At 36.9% G+C, this 19,502-nt stretch overlaps 1 protein-coding gene across 1 annotated transcript in view; it reads left to right on the top strand.

Annotated features, from left to right (window-relative positions):
* Nucleotides 1-2,082: 2,082 nt before the first annotated feature.
* Nucleotides 2,083-19,502, top strand: part of LOC134615514 (bifunctional heparan sulfate N-deacetylase/N-sulfotransferase 3-like) — a 291,558-nt gene continuing 274,138 nt past the window's right edge. The window contains exon 1 of the mRNA XM_063460045.1: nt 2,083-2,661. The gene's annotated coding sequence lies outside the window, so the exon portion shown is untranslated. The remainder of the gene's footprint in view (nt 2,662-19,502) is intronic.

The raw sequence follows: 19,502 nt of genomic DNA, 5'->3' as shown, positions 1-19,502 counted from the left end.
AATGAAAATGAACCCCATCATGGCATACCATCTGTAAACGTAGACAACCCATGGTATTCAATATGGGGAATGTCCAGTCTTTTAGTAGCCACTTAGTCACAAACCCTGGCCAAAATTAGCTTTTTTTATTAGTTTTCTTTTGCATTTTTCACACATGATATTATCAGTATATTATACATTTTACTGCTCTAAAACACTCATATTTGTGTAGAGTAATGTCTCATCACTACAACAGTACCCCTCAAGTACAGGTTTTATGGTGATTTGGAAAATTAATAGAGAAAAATACAAATTCCTTGTGTGTAACCCAATTAATAGCCAACACACTCAAAACACCTGTGCAGTAACCTCTCTAACAAAACTGAAAACAAATTAAAGATACATACACAGTAGGCGGAGTGTAGTTAGTTCTTGGGTAGGCAGTATTGGATGATATAGAGATATAGAGTAGAATACACAAAGGGAATAGTAAGCACCTAGTGCAATATCATAAGGTACAATAAGATGGTAAATAATGATACCATGATCTCGTACTCACAAGGAGAGAACCAGTGGAATTAGGCTCAATATTAAAGCCTGTGGAATAATCAGAAGGGAGCCCACTCCCTATTAGTGTAACAGCCGTTGTCCTGTAATTGTCCTAAAGGATCCACTCAGGCAGTGATAGGGTTCAAAAAATATTGCGGCAATGTGATCATGGTGATGAGATGGCCCTGGAGGGCCAGGGTGGCAGGAGCTGCTGCAGGGGGACTGCTGGGGTTTCCGGCAGTCCCCCCCCCCCCCGACCGTGATCGCCGCGGATAGCTGGTCCAGGTGAGTCCAGGGCTCCTATTTGCCGCAGACGTACTAGCTATGTCCGCGGTCCTTAACGAATTGATCATCTCAGCCAATCCAATGCTTTCCCATAGGTAAGCATTGGGAGGCTAGCATGCTGTGCAGCACTAACCTAAGACGCACCTCTAGTGACCGTCTGTTTAGATATAAATGCAGGGAATGACTATACTCACCAGAAAATTACATTAAGCTGTAGTTGTTCAAGTGACTAGAGAATCTTTTTAATATTATCAGAATCAGATAATCTGGTACTAACAGTTTCTTGTTCACTCTAACCCCAGTTTTTTTTAATTTAACTTCTGCATCCATCTGAATACAGCTAAAGTTCATTAAGCATTCATAAATAACATAGGCGTGGATTACTACTCAAGAAATTTGAAAGCTTAAAAAAATGCACACTAAAATGAGATTTGTGGAGTAATGAGCAATGGGAAATGTTAACTTTCAGGCTAAAATAAATAAAACTATACAATATTCCCATCTCTACTATATTTCCAACATGCCTTTGCAGTCTCTAAAAATTTAAAATTATTTTGCCAGTGCTAAACAATAGCAGGCTTAATGAGAATAACCATAAAACATCTTGTAAACAGCCTGATTTATCACTCAATTTCTGTAGTTATACTGGTACGATAACATGAGGAAAACAGTGCAAAGGAGCATGAAGGCAGTACTAGATTGCATTTCTATTGACTGATGCTTGATAATTTTTTTTTTGTATTATCAATAGTAAATTACATTTTCATCTTGTGAAAACATCATTGAAATATTATGGGCCTTCAAATGTTACCTCTTGCAGAACATTCCAAGTAGTGTATGATGAAGTTAGTGAATAGTTACTTAATCGGTAGTATTTTACCTCATAATTTTTATGAAATAATGCTATATATTTTATGTCTTTCCCTAACAAGTTCATACCTGTCTCTTCTCTTTAAAATATAATCCCATCAAGAAAAAAATGCTTTGCTGTGGCAACATATACGTGAACTATTTTCATAAATAACAAATAGATGTATAACTGGAGCTGTAGACATCTGGCTATTTTTGCAACTTAGAACAGGTTATCTTAAACAACTACTTCAAGAAACTTCAGAGTACTGACATGATCCCAGACCCTTTCCAAAAAAAAAAAATCAAAAAATAAAAATAAATAAAAGCACAGCCCTTTTTCCCCTAGGCACCCTGCCTCCTGGCAAGAATAGACGAGACACAAAAAAGTGCCTGTCATTAGGACTGGAGTCAGCCAAACAGAGCTGCAGTGTTGGATACAGCATCCCCCTTCCCCTGCTCATACGGACTCTGACAGAAGGAGAAGAGGGAGAGAGGCAGAGAACGAAAGGGATGCAGGAGATACAATTGAATACAAGAGCTCGAATAGACTGAAAACAGCAGCAGCAGAGCAATTGTCTTCAGATACTGCTCAGAGCTCAGTAGCAGTGAGGTGCTGAATTCCTTGCTTGGAGCTGTTTAATGCTTTTCATTCACTTTCCAAGGATTGTTGTAAATCACCGCTTTTTTTTTTTTCATTACCATGAATTATTTATTTTCCCTACACCGTGCTACACATTGTTACTGTGCCCATTAAAGTGAAAGGATTTGCAGTGATTGAGGGCTAGGCATGGTTCAGGCAGCTTTCTGTCTGGCCCTCCCCAATTTTACCTTCCAGGAGCTGACCCTGGTCCTGACTGGAGATCTATATTAGCAGCAGATTGGATAGTCCCAACAGGGACGACTTGAGAACGACCCAAAGTACTTAACACATCTCAGCAGCAGCAGATCATCAGCGGGGAAGTGGAAGTTTGACATGTTGACCCAGAGAATTTTCAGGTATTAGCAACAGTAATCTTTTACTTTGTGTTTTACAACTTAAAATAGCCAAGTAACTGCTTATTGTAAACTATTAAAAAATATTCATTTTTTTTTCTATGCATGTCTAAAGTGCACATATGACATACACATATTACATATTTTTAAATAACATTTGTTTGAGACAGTAAAACTAAATAATCTTTTAAATTCCTATGTAATTCATTAAAAAGTTAATGTGATTTTATAGATAAATATTCAAACTAAATAGTGACAAAACATTATCACTTCAGATCTATTAATAATGTTTTGTTAATGATCAATTTAATAGTATTCGTAAAAAATACAAGAAAACAAGCCAAAAATCTATCGACATAGAAAATGTACTTACAATGTATTTAACTACTTTGTATGATGGGTTCTCTTACAATACATGCTTCTGTTGAATCTTATTAATATATGTTTTATACCTCTGTACTTTCATACGCTGCTTAATTACATTTTAATTCAAGTGCTACACAAATATGTTACTTATTGTCCTTAAAAAGACAAAACAGAGTGTCTTGCATTTGTCAATGCCAGGATTCCCCATATCTTAATGAAATGAGACTCTCAAGTAAATGTATGCATGCTTAATGGGATTCTTCCCCTTGTGCATTATTATTACTGTTTCTATAAGAATGTTAAACAGCAATCTTACTTTCCAACATTATGAATCTCATGTCTTGTGTGTAACTTGGTTGCCCTCTTGTGTTTTGTGGTTCGCATTATTATAATTAGTTTGGGATGGTAATTGACACAGCATTCATGTGTGTGCATGTGTGTGTTTCTGTCTAGGTGTGCATGTGTTAAAAGGTTAATCCTTCTGTGAAAGGCCAATTTTCTCTGGATATGATGGCTTCTGTATTGAATCATCAGATGTGTGTGTTCATTCCTTAAACCTTGCAAATAAATCAGGCAATCGATTTTCGGTCTCTTTCCTAGGAAATGGAAGAATATAAGCCTGAAAGGAGACAGGAATTAAAATTGCCAAAAATATGTCACCTGCCTTAAGAATGCTGTTTTTCACTTTATAATTATAACAATGATTTATTGCAGGCTGGATTTGCTCTTGTTGAATCTTGGAGGCAATTGCAAAGGGAGACAAACTCGTTCACCGCTGATAAAGATGATATTTCTGGCATAGCATCTTATATCTTAGGGATGAGCGTTTGCAGATCAATATAGGCTAGTGATGTGCTGAGCATATGGTATGCTGCAATTGCTAGTTAGAAAAAAAAATCAATCAGTTTAGTAAAATACCAAAAAACGCACATTTTCTTCTATACACTGTGTGTGAAAACAAAATGATTGTATTATTGACTATGTTAAAAGGTGAGTTGTAAGTTCAGAAATTAAAACAAACATTCCTTTTTTTCTTCTAAACTTTCCAATTCTTCTTAACTTTAATGGGGACATTTTAAGAGCAGAGTGGTTTAACATGGCCCAGTTGTCAGATAAGTTGAACAGCTGGTTTATGCTTGTCAAATTTACTGTCATAAATCCACAAGAGGTTGTTAGAATCCAATTTGTGATTCAGAGTGCAGCTGTAAATAGTGCTATGCTGTCTTGGGATTTATCACAATGTATCATAGCGAGCAGGTCTTGTCAAGGACTGTGATAGCTACAAAAGATAAGTTCATTGATAAACAAAAACTGATGCCCTGCTGCCTAATAGGTATAGGTGCCATCTCTTGCAGTCATATCACACAGAAACATCCTTAAGATAAAAATCTTTAGAAAAGGATGAGATGGCTCTTACTCCAGAACAATACCGCCAATCATAAACGCACTATATGCTTGTAAACTGTCTATATAAACTACTGTGGCAGCATTTAAAAACACAAACATATATTGAATATATTTATAAATAATTATATACATTTTGTGCCAAATGTGTCTTGGTAAGGTGAGTAAATTTGGAATACTTTGTAATTTTTATTAATTAATAAAATGGAAAAAGGAGAAAAGCATAACAATATGGTACGAACATATTTTTAATTTCCTCCCCTCTCTACCTGTAATTAATGTAATTTCTGTAGTAGATTATGATGGTTTCTATAGAATAACCCATAATCTATAGCATTTCCCTTTTAGATCAATTTAAAAAAACACTAAGGAAATAATAAAGTAAAAATAACCCCCCTAATATAATGGATTATAAAGACAATATATGCAAAATGCAAAAAACTAATTCTTAACACTGTATTAGAACAGGAAGAAATGTTTATTCCATAAACCACTGCACAGGTGGTATTTATAATTGGATCCCTCTGTAAGCTTATAGCAGTCATATCTGTTGAGGAAAGAGAGTTCAGCCCAAGTTGTCCATGTGGTGTGTAGACATTTGGATAAAATATATATAACCAGTCCATAAACACATTTGTGTAGTTAAATCCTGGCAAGAAAATCCAAATATCTCAGATCTGGCTGCATCTCCAGGATACTGAATATACAGGGTCTTTCATCAAGCTAAAGTGATTTTGGTGCTTATAGTAGCCCTCTATGGGCAAATTTAAAAGCCTGTTCTCCCCTTGTCTCTTCAGATTATATATGAAAAAAAAGCATCCTTAATGAAACAGTTCTACATATTTCATCTTGCCACCAATCACATACCAAAAACAAAATAGGAATATTTCCTATAAAAAATGAAGCTACACTATGTGCTCCCCTAAACATCTTTAATATAATGTAATACAAACATTTCTCAAAACCTTCATGATATAGTGGAATAATTGTCTTCTGTTTTTCTTATGTAGCAGAGAGCCTCTAGAGCAGAGTCAAGACTATCTAACTAAACATTTCTTATCAGATAATGATTATATATGATTATAATACTTCACTTTTAGTTTTATCTACTTCTTATAGCATAGCATGCAACATACTATACAACCCTCGGTGTGAATGTGTTCCATACTAAATGATCAAGTATATCTTACAGGGGCATTAAATGTAACCCGTATGGTTATGCATATGTTGTTATGCAGTTTAAATAAACATTTGTAACTTTTTTGGGGCCTGGTGAGCTATAGAGATATATATTATCTGCAAATTTAAATAAGCAAGCCAATAAACAGAGAGAAACAAAATGGGAACTGGGGGCACACCCAGAACAGGTGATTTTAAGTAGCATTGTTAATATTTTAGTTTTTGTCTTCACTGTTCCTTTAACTATATTTAATAAACTAATTATCTATCAAGTGGCACAAGCTGTAGTGTGACCCTTATAGTAGTCTTCCTGTTTGAGGAAAAGATTCAACAAACAGAACATGCTACCAAGAGAACTAAAAAATTGCCAATGAATATTTATAAATTTAACTTGCATAGCTAGTGGACTATTGTTTCTGATCAAGACGTGCAGAACGTTTTCCTAAGAAATTAACTGCAATTATGTATTCATATGTTGTCAACATAGATAAACCAACAAGGCTGGTATACAATGCATTTTAAAATTCTCCTGACATAGAAGAAAGAAAAAAAAAAAACAATCTGCCCCTCCCCCCTATATATAAAATGCATTCACAGCAATTATTCAATGGTGCAATCATTTACACATGTCTCGTAGAGCAACTCAAATGACATAATTTAACCTACTAAAAGAGAAATGTTCTAAATGTGATGAGCCCATTTCATATGTAAATAATTAAACAGTTAGTTTCGTCACAACCATTTCACACAGAAATAGCCACAATCAATTAGGTTCACTTAACTGTTGACCGTATCTGCTATTCCACGTCTGTCATTTGGGACACATTGTCTGGATCAGATCATATCCAGATGGACAACAATATTTCTTAATTTGACCATACATGAAGCAGTCTGCTTTCATGCTAGTCATTTCTATATGACAATGTAAAATACACATTAAAAATAAAACTATTTCATCCACAGTTTTTTAAGGGTGTTAAGTTTTGATTGCTAAAGATGTCTTGTAGTCATGTCACAATTATCCATCACTTCAAAAGATGCAACTATATAATTAAATATGCAGAATTTCAAACAAAATAATACATGTACTCTGTATTTTTGATAGAATGGAAAATTGACTGTCAGCAATAAAGACAATTAAATCTATGCAATTAATATCCTTTGTTAGAATTCCACTTCTGCGGAACAGAATTGAGTTCTTGATTGATTGCTGGCTGTCTAAATAGTATTTGTTAGTGGTACAAAGGATAAGTCATGTTTGTGTCTGCAGTGGTATACTTCTGATGGTTTTATAAAGAGAATAGAAAAAAAAAAAAAAACGAATGACTGTGAAATCCCACCAAGATCCTGGCAGGTTAATTATGAGTCTGTTCCAGCTCTACAGAGTTATTTCTATCATTTCCCTTGTGCTACATTGGTAAATGTAATCTTTAAAGCAGCAATCTGCTGTATCTTGTTTTTGCTTTTCGATCCAGATAATCATCATTAAAGCAAAACACAAAGGGAAATTCTATCCAACTAAATCAGAATTACTGATGTGCATAGTGGGTTCAATGCACATATCAAATAAGAGTGTGCATTTGTGGCACGAGTTAAATATAGCATTGGTAGTTGATTTTTATCTTTGCTTTTTTGTATATATGATTATAAAATAGAATAAATGAACACAGAGCTGTTCTCCCTCTGACATCATAAGCATTACAATGGGATGCAGTGGTTATGGTGCTTGGAGTATTCCTTTGAGGAATGTACATTTTTTTAAATTTGTTTTAGAACACAGTGTGTTGATATTTTAAATCTGTATTTAGATTTTGGTAAAATTAAATCTGAATTGCCTACTCAGTCTGTGATTAACGCCAACTAAACTTGTATTCATTTTCATACTAGGGGTCTATGGGTCTGTAATTGCCTGCATACTTTGCATGCTTGATTCTCAATAAAAAGAAAAACCAATATGCAGTTTTGGCCATCTGAACCACGCATTCTCTGTCCTAACTCCCTCATTCTAAAAGATTTCCTTCTGTTCCCGAAATACCCAATCTCACAGCCTCTTTCTGTCACTCCAGTCTAAGCAGTATGCCTTAAATTACCCATTTTACATGCTATCAGAAAGCACAGCCAAGATTTCATGAGCACAATGCTGGTAACTGAACCACGAGACCTGTAAACTGCTGCTCTGGGAAAAACTCTGGCTTTAAAATGTATCTATCTCTCCCCACTGCACCCAGACACGTGGCTTGACAAATATATAGGTGAGAGAGATACAGATAGAAATTATCTTCACTGCAGGCTATTGACTGTAGCATTTATAATCTCCATCAATAAAGTTAAACAGCTAGAACTTAATGTGTCCTTTAACCCAAGCAGCACTTAAACCGGTCCAACATTTTAGGCACCATAGATATTATTATTGAAAAGAATAAATGAACACAGAGCTATTCGCCTCCTCTTTCCCCATCAAAAAAGTGGATTCAGAAATATTTACAATTTGTGTGAAACAATCAAAATCCAGAAAAGAAGATTATAGACCGAATGTTTGTGAAAGTTGGAGAAAATCAAAATGTAAAAAAGAACATTTTAAAACTGCAGTTTATACTTAGGGACTTAGGGACATAATAACGTATAATAACTTATATGTTATTAAGGAGATCATTGCATTGTTTCTTCTGTTTAATCAGTCTCCTACTCCCCTGAATGGGTGTTGGTGTGCTGAGAAACATGTACAGTTAGTAAAGGTTCTGGAGTCCCCCACTGCTACACACAACTCCCTCATTCTAAAATGCGTCTTTCTGTTCCCCAGATACCTAATCTCATAACCTCTTTCTGTCTAAGCAGTATTTCTCCAATGACACATTATTATCTGCTATCAGAAAAAGCAGCCAAGAGATTTCATAAACACAATGCTAACAACTGGACTGCGAGACCCGCAAACTCCTGCTTTGGGCAGAACTGGGGCTTTGAAATCTGTTAGTCAACCCCCACCTCATACAGCAAAATTTATAGCTGAGAGAGATACAGGCAGAATTTATCTTCAGTGTAGACCATTGACTGTTACATTTATAGTCTCTGTAAAGAAAGTTAAACAGCTAGCACCCAATCTACAATGTTCAAAATGTCCACTTGTTACTAGACAATCTGGATAGTCCATTTAAAGATAAATAAATGCACTTGCATGAATGAATACACCAACAATAAATGTAAAAACATCCAAACTCCCACCTCGTAAAACTTTCTCTCTAATATAGTGGTCTTCTTGAAGTATAACAAACCCTTTATACACTGTAGACCAAATAAACACTGTTCAACTTCTCTATACTACTTGCAGCAAAGTTGGTTCCTTGGCTTTCCATCTTTCGAGAGCAGGTTTTTCTAGGCAGGCTGGAGCATTACAACATGTTCTTTCTTACGCTCTTTAGTAGCACATAAGTTATTTAATGGATTAGAATGATCTAACCTATTACAGTTGTCAATACAGCTTATATCCCATCAGTCTTACTTTTTTTTCTTGCTTAAATATAATTTTTCTTGAGAAATTTATTTTACATATAACATTCATACATATATTATATACATACTGCTCCCAGATATCTTGAACAGAGAAAGCTAAATAAAAATCTACATACGAGAGTACAAATTACAATCAATAAAAAGGACAAATAACTAATAACATTCATTATTCAATATCACTTTTAATTACAATGATGGGCAGCAACAAATTCATGGATCATGCCTCGGCCTTACTTAAATGCCTAAAGGTACCTTCCGTGTCCAGGTTCTTGTTCCTGTGATTTCTTCCTGATTTACAGTGGTACTCCCTCCTCACCCTTCTTCTCCCTCTTTCTCCCTGTAACAGCTTCTTTATACAATATGATCTATAATCACACAGTTCAGAGTATTATAATGTGTCCTCCTATGCAGACATTTTCAAAAGAAGCTAAGTTTCAATAAAAGCTTGGTATTATCTTTACAGCCATTGAGTGCCTGTGGGTTTTTGGTGCATCTGACATTCCTCTGTCCCTAATAAAGCAAGCTTCTTCTCTCCCCAGACCTATTTATCAATTTCTAAAGTTTTTTCTAAAGATATATTTTGATATAAATGAAACAAAACACTAAAAACAAACAAACAAACATAAGGCTCTCCATTTTGTTCTGCTACCCAAAGACCAATCTTAATATCCTGGAATTTAGTTGTAATTAAAATATAAAAAGATGTATTTAACCTTTTATCCAGAGACATTATATAACACCAAGGAGAGAACAGGACAAAAATAAGGCCCAGGCATTCAGAGGTAAAGCAGCCCAATATGGGAGGGGGTGGATAGGGTTGTTGTCAGAGAGGGGGCATGTTCTGTCATCACCAGTGACACACACACATCCCAAAATGGGTGTATAGGGATATAGGGTGTATAGGGATATAGGGTGTTTTTGCATGCAATTGGGGTAGGTTTCTTACGTTGTTGCGGTGTTGTGTATGCTTTTGTATGGGGAGGCCGCATGACAGTTTTTTGTTGGACATTTTTTGTTGAATGTGGGGTTGCATGTGTTGGGAGTCTGCTTGTGGGGTTCCATGTGTAGGAAAACTTCTATAGTTTATGGGGGAGATACAGGCTGTAGTATATCAGTGATAGGGGCTGTTGTGTGGGGGATAGTGCCTTTAATGGGGGTATAACTGCTGTAGAAAGAGGCAATAGATGTCGCATAAAATGCGTTTTAATTAAAAAATGAATAAATGTTATCCCGCTACAGCAATGCTTTTAAACAGTAGAAAGAGCAAAGAACATGGCCCTTCTACCACCCAGCATCAGGCCGACCTGGCCATTGAGTTGAGAGCTCGCCCCATGGCTGTCGCAGCCCACCAGGTGTTTGCCCAATGGCCATGCTAAGCTGTATATTACGAATTACACTAATTAAGACCCAATATTTTACCATAGAATGTATTTATCCTAAAATTCAACTTAAGCTCCAACCACATTTACTAGATAGTATTGAAACCCTACAAGATCTAAACCTACATATATGTTTTCATATGGAGCAACTTCAAGCGTGGAGTCTTCCACAAAAATCTCTCCTGCCCCAACTTATGAGTATCCTTAGTCTACCTGCTTGTCCTACTTTTGATAATATGAATAGAGTAAGGAGCACAAAAATAAATCTTTATGTATATGAAAAATCTTTATTAAATGGGTATAGACTATAGAAATGTCTCTTTAAATATTAAAGCCAAAATACAAAGTCATAATGCTGTAAGACATTTACCAGAAAAAAATCTGGACATATATAAACGCACAATGCGTAAGATATAGATGAAACAAAACTATAATATAAGCAAACAACTGTAATGCTAGTATAATCAAAACCCAAAAAGACAGATACAACATATAGGAATAATGCAAAAACCATACCAAACTGAGAAGCAGGGACAGAGTCAATCAAAAAGCCCCCAACGTTTCGTCAAGGAGCCTTTATCAAGATTTTTCATATACATGGTTGTGCTCCTTACTCTATTCATATTGTTATGTATTTTGGGTTCTTTGGGAGATAGAGCCTCATGCAGGTGAGCACCCAGCATTTACTTATTTAGCCTCATTTAGGGGCTACTTTGTCATCTAGTTGAGTGTGCCCACCTTGTTTCATTTGTATTGTCCTACTTTTGATGACATACTTTCATTAACCCCTTAAGGACACACGACATGTGTGACATGTCATGATTCCCTTTTATTCCAGAAGTTTGGTCCTTAAGGGGTTAATGCAGATGTATCCCAATTGTTTTGCTCTCAAAATCCAAATTGTGCTTGTTGAGCATGACATGTCCTTGACCTTCAATTCACTCTCAATTTCAAAAGGTTAGCAGGTAAACATTGTCGCATGCATGAGTCTTCCCCTTCTTTTTTCCTGGTCTTGTAACCCATAAATAAATTATTTAAAGACTACACCATCTACATCTTTATCGCTAGAGTAAATTGAGAATGTTCTACTCTCTCATGGCCTCCTAGTGACTGACCACTAGTGACATATTCTGATATGATTCTTATACACAGCATTGCCAAACTCCCTTTGATTAAACAAGAGGATTTCTTTCCTCTAACTTGGTTTGAAGAGTTGTGCACACATAAACATTTGCCTATGGTTATAATTTTCCAGAAAACCACTATAATGTCAGCTTTTTATTCTAGTCTACTAACCGATGTTTCTCATTAGGAACAGGATTTGAGTTAGGTACTTAAAGGTACCAGATAGGAAAACATATGGAAGCTTTCCTGAAAAGCTTAGAATACTACAGGAACAATGTCTTAAACTTCTGTGTAGATGGTATATTACTGCAGAGAGATTATACCTGTAATATACTGTAGGTAAGTCCACAACTTTCTTTGTTGTTATGAATGCTCATGCATTCATATGTGGTGGTTGTATCTAAAGATACAGCATTACTGTAAATTTCTGATTTACTCTTTCATAAAGGTCCATCAACTGGTAATTTTAATACTTTCTTCTCTAGAGCTATAGAAGATATTATTATTCCACTTTCCAAAGAACTAGCCAGGAAGAAAAAAAAATATGTTTTTTTTCACAAATTAATTTCCTACCATAACCTAGACATGTGCACTAGGTTAATGTGCATATAATGTTCTAATATGAAGTAAAATAACCATTTGTCTGTCAATGTAGAACCAAAAAAAAACATTGTCTACTTTTAATAACACATTACAGAGTTTTCATGTATCTATAAAATGCAGTTATCAAAGCAAGTTTTTATCTTCATAACTGAGTTGGCAACATGATGTCTTTACATTATATCCCAAATATGATCTGTTTTCAAAATGCTGAATAAAAGAATGTCAAATCGGTTGCTTTCAATCCGTTTTACTGATTAATGAAATTGAAATAATGGAACCATTGCTCGAATAGGTTGATATTTATTGGCAGAAATATTGTTCAAAATGCTGTGGAGATATAATTTAGTTGCTGTTCCATTGAAGTCACATTGGAATAATGAATAGCATTTTTGACTACCACCATTTAAAGGGACACTATAGTCACCCAGACCACTGAAGTTCAATGAAGTAGTCTGGGTGCCAGGTCCTCCAGGTTTTAACCCTTCAGATGTAAACATAGCAGTTTCAGAGAAAATGCTGTGGAGATATAATTTAGTTGCTGAGCGGAATGTGCATGCATGGCAAGAGCCGCACGCACATTCAAACAGTCCATAGGAAAACATTTCTCAATGCTTTCCTATGGACGTTCTGCACGTTGGATGCGAATTTTGCATCCAGCGTTGCAGAAGCGCCTCTAGTGGCTGTCAGGAAGACAGCCACTAGAGGTTGGATTAACCCAAAAAGAGGTTGGATTAACCCCTTCAGCGCCAAGGTAGGGGGACCCTGAGGGTGGGGGGTCCTAAGGATGATATAGTGTCAGGAAAACGAGCATGTTTTGTAATCCTTTAATATTTTATAAGGTGTCCATTACCACCTAACTTTATCCAAAATTGCCATTTCGGACCAAATCCCAATTGTACTTTTCCAAATCACTTGTTTTGTTTTTTAGCCTAAACTATTACAGTGACTTCTGATGAATCGGCAAACAATTTGCAACTATAAAATTTAATCATTGAAAAAAATAATGAGCAACTCGTAAAATAGTATGATTAATTATGTACTGTGACAACCAGTTTATTGAAGATTAGGCATATTCAGCTTCAAACTCAGCATGGTGTGCTTTTCAAATTGTTGCTTGCTCAGTTAAAAGTATGAAACATGTTAACGGGATTTTTCACATAACTCTGCTCTTGCCTTCATGCATGGCAGGCTTTATTGATGCAGAAAAATAGGGACAGAAGCAGATTTAGAACTTTATACCTTTCATTATACTGACTTTCATCCTTATTTCTTTCTGACGTTCCATGGGATAAAAGTCAGGAATGTCATAATGACATCTTTCCTCAGGCAGATTTCAATATTTAAAAAATAGTAATGTAGTTCTGTATCATACACAAATATATGGACATATAGATACATTTACACACACAGACATTATTCATACACTACTACTGTGTTATGTTACCCCAAGTAAGAAGGCTTGGAATATGGCATAGAGTAAAAAAATACTGCAATATACATAATATATATAATATAGATTATAATATAAAATCCACATATTTCTTTGTACACTATTTTTTTTATAAACTGATACAATAAACCAATTTTTCATACAACCAATAGATTGTTAGCTCTTTAGAACAAATAATTTCAATTATTAAACCAACATAGCCAAGGAGGAACAATTCTCAAATTAAGCTATGTTTTCAAGCTTATCTGTTTTGGTCTACTGTCTCTTTGTGAATACTCCACAATTCCTTAGTTAATAAGTAACCTTCATTTTATAGATATTGGACTAGTCCTATATATAGTTACAAGCTAGAGCTCAATCTCTAAACTGTAAGCTCTTTTGAGCAGGGTCCTCATCAGCTTATTGTTACTGTATTAATTTGTAATTGTCTCATTTATTACAAAATTTCTCTCTTATAACTTAAATATAACATTCTGTAGGACCCTATAGAATGTAAGCTCATTTGAGCAGGGTCCTCTTTAACCTATCGTTCCTGTAAGTTTTTGTAATTGTCATATTTATAGTTAAATATCCCCCCTCTCATAATATTGTAAAGCGCTACAGAATCTGTTGGCACTATATAAATGGCAATAACAATAATAACTGAAATAAGTGGATGCCATAATAGTATCTAGAAGAAAATGTATTGCAGCTACTAATTGAATTATTTAATTGACATTCATATAACTAGTTAGATAGACTAGGCTAGTCAGACTAGAAATAAATATGCTTACACTAATACAAGTGTATTGAATGATCACATGCACACACACACACACACATAAATATATATATATGTATATATATGTTTAGAGAGAGAGAGAGAGAGAGAGAGAGAGAGAGAGAGAGAGAGAGAGAGAGAGAGAGAGAGAGAGAGAGAGAGAGCACAATAGTGAGGGAAAAAGACTGGCTGTAAATCGAACGGAGCTGCCTTTACCTTTTTCTTCATAATCAGATTCATAGCTTTATGTCTCCATCCTAGTCATATCAGACTTCACAAGCTTTGTGTGTTCCTGACTATAGCCTGAAGATTATTATTAAGTGGAATCTCATAGCTCTGGGTTAAACATGTTTAGTGCGGGTAATGTTTTCTTCGTAACTTTGCTTGACAGGTAGTTGATCATACCTGCCATTCCAAGGGTCTTGAGTCAAGCAAGTTCATCTTGTATTGAACGATCAGATCTATAAAGACTGATGTATATGAAATGATTGGGGTATTTATTTTCTTTTGTCTTGCTTATTTTATTTTTCTCCATTTTATTTCGTCCTTGTTTCATTTGATCCCTTTACTTCTTTGCATGCAAAGGTTAGAAATGTGTTGTTCCAGTAAATATCGCTCAGTGATCTGATAATTGAATTCCGATGTTAGGAACCTATCACCACAATAAGCATTACTCTGCACTTTGTAGTAAGATGCTGCTTTTATTTCAAATGCATTTATTGAAGTAGTAATATCCCTTTATGTTTCATGTTAGCAAATAAATATGAAATGCTCATAAAGGCAATTAGCAGTTTTGACTGTAGAGCAAATTTTCTATTATACAAAGGCGCATGGGACTTTTTTTTTTTCAAAAGTAATGGTCTATTGCTAAATATAGAGCTTGCTGAATTATACATTTCTTAAATGGGATGTGTTCTTCTAATGGGACTTTCAATATCTCAACTGTTTTAGTCTTCTGCATGTTAATTATCAGTCATTTAGCAAGCTTTAATATATAATTTACTTTCCATAATTGCAGTATCAGCTAATATCTGGAAAGCATTTTGCATACAGTTACAGTGAGTTCTAAGATGCAATTCTATGCTATGTGCCAGTGTGCATTTGGCTGCTACTCTGGCATTTAACGCTACTTAGGGCATTATTGAAAGGTTGCATATTTAACTCTGTGACTGATACTAGACTGGGCAAAGTGACATATTGATGGTAAAGGATTTCAATAATAAAATCGTGTCACCAAATCGTATATTTACTAAGTACCCCAGGCCATCTGGATTTTATATGATAATTTAAATACATATCCAAAACAATTACTATATTATTATTGCAACAGAGGCTCAGTGTGTATTTAGAGTCTAAGCAACGTTTCCAACATGTGAACAGAAGGTTAGACAACAGCTCCCCCTGATATCTATTAAGGAATGTAATGGTTCTTGGCTTGAGGGGATGCCCTGGTTCAGAATGTATCCTGCTAATTTACTGTTGTCAGTAAAGGAGAAATTAAAATGAGTAAATTATACCTGTTTGATCCTACTTGTAGTGGACACATTCTGCTGACCCATGGGCATATTGTGTTTTTATATATTAAATAAAGATGTTGGTAAATTATATCTAAATATCTATGTTGTAGGGGATATGTTGTATGGAATCTATTTCTCTAAAACTAAACAGGAGGTTATATAGAAGAAACATAGTAAAAATCATGGTAAAAAAACAGGTCAGCTTAATATTAGAAATGTTCCCTAGTAACAGGTTATGGAAAGAAAATCACTAATTTGTCAAAATAAAAAATAGCTTAAAACATCTAAAGCCATAGTGAATCAGGCCTAGGGGAACACTTGATATGCTTGGTACTGAGAGTTTATGAAGTAGTGTTCCTCAAACAAAAAGTGTAATTCTAGTGACTTCCCCAAGTTCTCTGAGTGCTGCCTTTTTAATTGATCCTCTCTCAGGAACTGCACTTACATGATCAAAGATTACTATGCATTGCACAGCAACACCTTCACATTGAAATGATAGTAACATAGTAGTGTATGTTGAAAAAACACTAAAGTCCATCGAGTTCAATCTTGAAGCTGACATGCATATGTGGTTTACTCACTAGAAGTTGGATCAGCTAACACTCCATGGTTTCTTGAAGATAACTCAGTATAAATGCCCAGACATGAGGGTTAACACATTGCAAGGCAAAACAGCGTCACATTTGGTATTCCCTTTTTGTTGTGTCTTGATTTGGCAGATAAGCTTACACTTTAATGACCATTTGAGTGCTACTAAAAACTGCCAATTATTTAATCATGCAAAGGGATCTGGGATAGTGCACAACTTTTTTGGGGTTTGGTTTTGTACACTTTTAGGTAAGGACTTTTACAATTTGGATTTTGTTTTGGTTACGTCATATCAGGGTGATTAGTCTCACACTGTTACTGTAATTGTGGGAGTTTAAGTGGGATTGACATTATTAGCCCAGTAGGAGAAGATGGAACATATATTAAACCAGAGGATTTGAAACACCATTATTTATGATGTAGGAGACATGTTCACCTATATAATTGTTTTAATCATTTAATCCCAAAGAGAATAAATTCCACAAGTAAACGTGATTCCCTCATTCCATATACCCCTATTCAATTTCTCTTCACTACTCTCACAACCAGAGGCAGTAGAGGGTAGTAGGTAGGGGTGTAGAGAATAATAAAACAGACAAGCACGGCTTATCAAAAAATACACATAGATCACAAAAAAGCACATACATACCTAGACAAGTATTCTACATATAGTACATGTAGTATTCTACACTACAGATAGGCACTCAGGCATTCACAAACTATAGACAAAACTATGAACAGAAAGAATCAGATTGTTTTGTGTGTGTGTGTCTGTTTTAATACCACATTCATACATGGAATATTATGTTCTCCTTCACCGCATTTTTATTTTTTTATTGTTGGACTGTGAATGGGTTTCTCCCTGTATTGTTATAAGTAAGTCTGCAAATTATGTTTTCTAGCTGTTAGTAGGACCTGTGTATTTTATGTTGTGGTTGTGTGTGGCCTACATGTTTTTCCTGTATGGTTGAGTGCCTGTCTTTGTACCGTATATACTCGAGTATAAGCCGACCCGAATATAAGCCGAGGCCCCTAATTTTATCCAAAAAAACTGGGAAAACTTATTGACTCGAGTATAAGACTAGGGTGGGAAATGCAGCAGCTACTGGTAAATTTCTAAATAAAATTAGATCCTAAAAAAAATATATTAATTGAATATTTATTTACAGTGTGTGTATAATGAATGCAGTGTGTGCGTATGTGTGTGTGTATGAGTGCAGCGTGTGTGTATGAGTGCAGCGTGTGTGTATGAGTGCAGCGTGTGTGTATGAGTGCAGCGTGTGTGTATGAGTGCAGCGTGTGTGTATGAGTGCAGTGTGTGTGTATGAATGCAGTGTGTGTGTGCATGAATGCAGTGTGTGTGTGCATGAATGCAGTGTGTGTGTGTATGAATGCAGTGTGTGAATGCAGTGTGTGCAGGGCCGGTGCAAGGATATTTGCCGCCGTAGGCAAAAAAATTTTTGCCGCCCCCTCCCCCCCCATATGTCCTGACTTCCCCTCCTCCTCCCTCAGTGGTCCTTACCTCCCCACCCCCGTGTTCCTTCACCCCCCCCCCGTGGTCCTGACTCACCCCTCCCCTAGTGGTCCTTACCCTCCCCTCCCCTAGTGGTCCTTACTTCCCCCTCCCCTCCCATAGTGGTCCTTATACCCCCCTCCCTCCCATAGTGGTCCTTATACCCCCCTCCCTCCCATAGTGGTCCTTATCCCACCCCCTCCCATAGTGGTCCTTATACCCCCCCTCCCTCCCATAGTGGTCCTTATACCCCCCCTCCCTCCAATAGTGGTCCTTATCCCCCCCCCTCCCTCCCATAGTGGTCCTTATACCCCCCTCCCTCCCATAGTGGTCCTTATCCCACCCCCTCCCATAGTGGTCCTTATACCCCCCCTCCCTCCCATAGTGGTCCTTATACCCCCCTCCCTCCAATAGTGGTCCTTATCCCCCCCCCCTCCCTCCCATAGTGGTCCTTATACCCCCCTCCCTCCCATAGTGGTCCTTGTCCCACCCCCTCCCATAGTGGTCCTTATCCCACCCCCTCCCATAGTGGTCCTTATACCCCCCCTCCCTCCCATAGTGGTCCTTATACCCCCCCTCCCTCCAATAGTGGTCCTTATCCCCCCCCCTCCCTCCCATAGTGGTCCTTATACCCCCCTCCCTCCCATAGTGGTCCTTATCCCACCCCCTCCCATAGTGGTCCTTATCCCACCCCCTCCCATAGTGGTCCTTATACCCCCCCTCCCTCCCATAGTGGTCCTTATACCCCCCCTCCCTCCAATAGTGGTCCTTATCCCCCCCCTCCCTCCCATAGTGGTCCTTATACCCCCCCCTCCCTCCCATAGTGGTCCTTATCCCCCTTTTTTTTGTTATTAATTTTTTTTATTATTATTATTTTTTTTTTTTTTTTTTTATATATTTATTTTTTTTCGTCCCCCCTCCCTGCTTGATATATGGCAGGGAGGGGGGCTCCTTCCCTGGTGGTCCAGTGGCATTGGCAGTTCAGTGGGGGGGAGAGGGGGGCTGGCAGAGCTGTAACTTACCTGTTCTGCAGCTCCTGTCAGCTCTCTCCTCCTCCGCGCGGTCTGTGCAGCTCCTTCTATCAGCTCACACTGTAAGTCTCGCGAGAGCCGCGGCTCTCGCGAGACTTACACTGGGAGCTGACCGAGGTGCTGAACGGACGGCGCAGAGGAGGAGAGAGCTGACAGGAGCTGCAGAACAGGTAAGTTACAGCTCTGCCAGCCCCCCTCTCCCCCGGTCTGTATTATGGCAATGCAAATTGCCATAATACAGACAGTGACTCGAGTATAAGCCGAGTTGGGGTTTTTCAGCCCAAAAAATGGGCTGAAAAACTCGGCTTATACTCGAGTATATACGGTAATTTACTGTGAGACAGTGAGCTCATTATGTTTTATTGGAATGCTGTAAGAGTGGATGTGTGTTTTACTGGGCAGTTATCTGTCAGCCTGTTCAT

The sequence above is a fragment of the Pelobates fuscus genome, chromosome 6 (genome assembly GCF_036172605.1).
Source record: "Pelobates fuscus isolate aPelFus1 chromosome 6, aPelFus1.pri, whole genome shotgun sequence".
Classification (NCBI taxonomy): domain Eukaryota; kingdom Metazoa; phylum Chordata; class Amphibia; order Anura; family Pelobatidae; genus Pelobates; species Pelobates fuscus.
This window is presented reverse-complemented; position numbering and strand designations above follow the sequence as displayed.